Source organism: Pundamilia nyererei, unplaced genomic scaffold, assembly GCF_000239375.1.
Source record: "Pundamilia nyererei isolate P.nyererei 1_Seehausen unplaced genomic scaffold, PunNye1.0 scaffold00171, whole genome shotgun sequence".
NCBI classification, from domain to species: Eukaryota; Metazoa; Chordata; class Actinopteri; order Cichliformes; family Cichlidae; genus Pundamilia; species Pundamilia nyererei.
The window spans coordinates 500895-507184 of NW_005187572.1; positions in this window are offsets into that span (position 1 = coordinate 500895).

Genomic DNA, 6290 nt, shown 5'->3' on the forward strand with positions numbered 1-6290 from the left:
AAGCTGAACACTTTCTACTACAGGTCTCTCTCTCTTACACACACACACACACACACACACACACACACACACACACACACACACACACACACACACAGCATATTTGATATGTTTTCTGGACTCTGCTGTCAAGAAAACGTGAGTCATGAGGTATTCTGTTTAAATCTTTGGATTTGGGTTTGTCTTTGAAAACACTGACTCTGATTAATATGACGTCTGTGTAACAGAGATGAAAGGAAGCTACACGTCCTAACTTGTCTGTTGTAAACTGTCAGAAGTTCTCTTCTGGGGGGAGCTGTGATGTTTTGTGTAGTTTTTGCGTACCTGTCAGTGCTTTCGTAAACGTGTCCATTGTGTCTCGTCAGCAGTGCAGAACCACACATCGCTGCTGGCTCCCCGACTCGTTCCCACCAAACCGCTGCATTATTCTGATGTTGGTCACGCTGAGGTTTTACCTTCTCTCTGCTTCCACAGCAGCCTTAACAAGACCACACGATGCACACATGATGGAGTCGACATGATGAGTCATGCTAGCGCAGAGCGTGCAGAAGACTTGCAGAGTCTCCACCAGATCAAAGTGTGAAGCAGCCAAAGGGTCGACCTGACCTGACGAGTCTGCAGGACAACGAGGCAAAAGTGAAGTTATATAAACTGACGTGAGGACATCTGACACTTTCTGTTTTAGTGCTGCAGGCTTAGAATCAGAACATGCAAACATGGATATGAAGAACTCAGCACAATGTTCAGACACAGACCTGCACAGCACAAACCTTTTGGTCTCTATAGAAAGTTCTTCCCTTTATAACAGCTGCATATAAAAACTCACCTGCTGAATTTGTATTAGAGCTTAAGGTTTGCATATCGAGGGGCGTGGCCTCTTTGCTTGATCGGTGCATATGGACACAGGCAGCTGCAGCTGCTTGCTGTCTGCTAGGCTTCACCTCAGCTAAAAGGTCATTGAACTGAACCTCCCAGTAGTGTTTGTGCTGTTGGGGCTTTTTTAATTAAATGATATAATGCAAGTTGGTGCAGCAGCCAAAAAGATAACATTGACACTTGCTGCCTGCAGCTTTGGTTGGACGTAGCCGATACAGGCTATGAGCTTGCATCGTCTCCCCGAGCCTGAGTTTTCTCTGGGTGCTCTGTCTTCCTCCCACATCCATGTTAGGTGAACTGGTGATTATAAACTGGCGTCATGTGTGTGTCAAATAAAATTGAAAAAATACTGAATTTATGTGTGGGTAAATGTGGCCTGTAGTTTGAAGCTCTTTTAGTAGTCAGTAAGACTAGAAAACTTAAAGTAAAAATGCCAGTTCATTTAGATTGTTTCAAGCAGGAGAGTGCAGGGTTTTCCAAAATACAAACAGCATGTATCCATGCATTTTCACATCCATGCCTGACGAGCCCAGTTGTAAGTAAGCTATTAAAGCTCGACTGTACACCGTGTTCGTGTTTTCCTCCGAAACAATAAGTTCCATTGGAGCAGCCTTTCAACGCCTCTCTCTGTCTGAAACTTGACCCAGACAACAAAGTAAAGCTATTTTTCGGCTATGAGCCGACACAGAACCCAACGTATTAGCCAGAGGTCCCTTTACTACGGTTCGGAGCCGCGGACCTTCAGTAATAGTAATAAATCACATTCATGTAGTTGTAAACAGCATGATAATACATTAAGTAATCCAAAGTATTCAGAATACATTACTCTCATCGAGTAATGTAACGGAATACATTACAGAATACATTTTGGGGCATGTATTCTGTAATCTGTAATGGGATACATTTTAAAAGTAACCTTCCCAACACTGCTCACGGGCACGGGGACACGATAACTCCATCCTGAGAGGCCACAGCGAACCCAAGATCTTTGTGCTGTGAGGCAACAGTGCTAACAGCTGTACTGCCCTTTGTCAAATAGTTTCCCATGAAAAACAAATAATGATTTTTTTGCTTGAAATTCCCATCCACAACCTGAAACCAGCTTGGCTGTACACTGAGCTCCTTGGGTACAAACAGATTGTTAAACATGTTTTTGACCATTCATCCGTCCAGCAGCGACCTCATCTTTGAAGCGCCTCACTGAGACACTTTGTTGGTTTTTGCTTTCACTTTTCTGTTTGTTCAGGCACCAAAGATGTTTCCTCGCTGAGGAGAGCTGTTCAGACAAGCCAGCACACTCATGCAGTTTGACCTCAAAACAGCAACTGTTACAGGAACATTTTAAATCCTTCTAATATTAAAACTTACTGAATTCTTGTGAATGTGAAAATATTTCACTTTCACAATTTGTCTTAACGCATATTGAATAAAAATATGCTTGTATTTATATAACGCTTATCAGTCTCACTGACCAATCAAAGTGCTCTATACTGTGAGTCAAATTCACCCATGTTGCGCAACACTCAAGTCTGTGCACTTTATATATCGCACATCCAAACCACATCCAAGCTACGGCTGATTAATCCAGTATGCATGTCTGTGGTCTGTGGAAAGAAACCAGTAAAACCCACACAGATAACATACAAAGTCCACAAAGGCCTCAGGAAAGCTGAAACCAGAGACTGTATATAAAAGATCCATATAGTCACAGAGATGCCACCCAAGTTTTTGGACTCTACGCTTTGAAGCTCAGATGTTGGTTTTTTGGTTGCCATCATGTTTTTGTTTTGTGGAACCAGAAGTGATCATATTTAGATGAAAGGTTGAAGCGCATAGTTATTAGTGGCTGGCTAGCTTATTTAGTTATCTGTATCCATAAACTATACAGGTGCAGTGCACAGACACAGAGTGCCTGGCTGCCACTTGGTGTTAACGAACTAAAAAATGCTAGAATTTAAGCTAGCTAACAAGATTAAAAAAAATAGCTAGCTAGCTATTTTTTTACTTCACAGTTCTGTTTCTTTCATATTTTTGAAAAAGAAATTAGGTAATTAGATGTGTAATTAGGTCTATAATTTCACAAGTGAAGCAAAAACATGGACGTACTGTCATAAAAATGTCAAAGTTAGACATGAACAGACCACTGCGGAGCGCTAACATGTGGTGACAGCTCAAAAAGGCTCTTTTGGGAATAAAGGCTGGTGATCGTACAGATTAGGCATGAGGGGAACTTTTCTGACGGTTAAAAAATAGTCTTTGACACGATCCAGTGGGCAAAAAGTGAAGCAAAAGAACATTACCGCGTTTATATAATACAGTAAAACTATAAACAAAAGCTGACTTTTGCCCTTTGAAATAGTTTTGCCTCTCTGAGCTGCACCCAGGAAAAACAATGACTGGTTATCCACAGTGAATTCCAATCAGTTCTGGATGCTGTGAAACGGAGTCATTTTTACCGCAACAGAAAGTTATCTGCTTCTTAGCAGAAACACTAGTTATTCCCTTGAATGTCTTTCACAACTCATCCCTGTTTGCTGCATAAGCCATGTGTGTGTCTCGTGAACAGTTTGTCGTAAAAATGAAACTGTTTCGTCTTTCCCGTGCAGAAATCACCATGAGCAGACTTTTCCATCAGCTGCCTCCACCATCGTTGTGTTCTATTCTCAGCACAACGCAGTCAAATGTGATGTATAATAGCAGCTCACGCTTTTGAGGATAATACTAATATGTTAAAATGGCAAAACATCCTCATTAAAATGTGATTTTATGTGGATTCTGAAACATTTTAATGAAAATAAATGGCAGTCCTCAGGGACTCAGCCTACTATTAAGTGATGTGTACTAAGCTTGCATGCTAATGTGCTATTTAAGGCCCATTTTATTGTCAACAAAGGCCGAAGTAAACCCTGAGATTAAGGCCAGGGCTGAAATAGAGGCTGCAACAGAAATGGACTTTGAGGCTCAGGTGCTGCCAGCACAAATAAAGATATTAAGGAGGGCTGAGCTAATTGCACACTGACAGTCAGGTAAGTTAAGTAACTTTTGCAGTGTGGATCTGCTCGTTTCCAGCTCCATACAAGAGAAGCTTTGTATGGTTCACTTCATCCTGTGGCTCTGGATGTTTAGCTCCTCCCCCTCTGAGCCCACTTCATTCCTTTTGTAGCAGATTTTATTTATACATAAAAAAACCAACAAAGAGAAAAACAAAGCAACCCAGAAACCAATATGGTAAACTACACAATAATAATTTTCCAGTCTTTCACATGCTGCAGTTTTGGCATTTCTGCCATCAAACGTGGAAAGCTGCACCCTCCACGTTCTCACGAAAATAAATCTGCTATCATCAGGACAAATAGTCTGGGACTGAATGGGATTTTATTTCCTACAGTATCACGCTTCTTCTTCTTTTATTTGTACCCTTTAGGTGTCGTGATAGCAGATAATCTTCCTCCATGTCACCCCAACATCATCCTGTGTCACACCAGCCCTCTGTATCTCCTCTTTCACTACATCCATGAATCTTCTCTGTGGTCTTCCTCTTTTCCTCCTGCCTCCTTCTCCGTATTCGACATCCTTTGTCTATCGATCATCTGCACATGTCCAAACCCTCTCACCCTGAGACGTCTCTCTGATGCACTCATTTCTAATCTTGTCACTCCCGATTAAAATCTCAGCATCTTTCATTTTGCCACCTCCAGCTTCACCTCCTGTCTTTTTGTCAGTGCCACCATTCCCCAAATCATACGTCATAGCAGGTCTAACTATTTACGCATGTCCTAACTATCATCTTATAAACCTTCCCTTTCACTCTTCCTGTTGTCCTTCTATCCGAAACACTTATGTCCACCCACTCCCCCCACCTGCACGCTCCTCTTCACCTCTCACTCTTCACTCTGCAAGCCTAGCTTAACTAACTCAAAATATGTACGAGGACCAAGATTGTGTTTGGTTAAAAAGTCCGATGTCCTCTCTCCTAAACGTCACCACAGGTATGATATCTGGACCAACGGCCTTTCTCCTTTGCATCCTCCTGATAGCTGTCCCCATGTCTTCCTGATTCACCCTCTGCATGTCCTAATTCAGTAACTGTCCTCCATCTATCCCCTCTATCATCTCATTTTCTTAATTCATCAGTTCCTCAAAGTACTCCTTCCATCTTCTCACCACATTGTCTCATTTACTTGTTACTTCCATCTCATATTCACTCGAATCTGCTGCACATCCTTTCCAGCTCAATTTCTTTGTCTAGTTAACCGATACAAGTCCTTTTCTTCTTCCTTCCCACTCTAAAAGCCTTTTCCTTTACCACTTCTCCTTTTGCTGCATGCCTAGCCTCCCAATACTCCTGTCTACTTTCTTCATCTCTCTATGTTTTTTTGCTAATTCCCTTCTTTGAATGCTTTCCTGTACTTTAGAAAGGACAAAACTAATCTCCTTGTTTTCTCTCCTCTGTCTGGAGCATAAGTCAACATAGCTCACACTACTTCAGCTGTACTCTTCCAGTCACCTAATAAAGCTTCCTAATCTTCCACCCTGACTATTCATCCCAGTCTTACATCACTTCTGCATTTCTTCTTGAGAGCTGACAATCTTCCTTCCCCACTTAATGGAAAATGTTCAGATAATTCATGATGTTTTCCAAAATTCAAGAATACTTTATCAAAGAGTTCAGCAACTTTGAAAGGTTGTAAATAAGATGTGAAGTCAGATCAGCGTGTCCCAAACTGTAAGCTCTTCAGATGATTTCAGTAACTATTATGACAAAGGTCATCTAGTGAGGCCACTCTCTTTTCTTTCCAGTAAAGTTGGATTTTTGCTTAACCATAGCTTCAGTGTTATACAGTGGCTTTTAAAAACAGCTCCAGATTAAACACGCAAAGCACTTTAATCCAGATTATATTAACCCTCGTGTGACCATAGCGAAAAAAGGGACCATTTTGGGTACGAAGGGCAAAGTGAAGCTGAGTGTTTGGAGCTGGATTGGGTGTAATGACGGGTAACAATGGACTGATCTGTTCAGTTCAGTTTTCTGTTACACACCACATGTCTGCGGTGGAAGCAGCACCACTTTGAAGTCAAAGAAACATAAATTAATAACTTTAACATTACCTGTAAATATGAGAATAACAAAAAAATCTGTAATAGTTAGTGATTAAAATAGTCCTCTGTGGGCTTTTTCTTCTGGCAGCAGGTGCAAAAAATGACTTTAGGACTATTTCATGAACTTCACCGACTGCAGACTGAATGGGATTGAATGAAATGACTGTTCTGCATCAGCTCTGGTGCTAATCTGCACAACTGTTTCTATTCTGTACGTACAGAACCAGAAACTAGCATCATGTCCTGTTTTTGTGCTGCAACAAACAAATAAATAAATCCATGAGTAAAAAACTGATACAGAACAGGCCTTTATT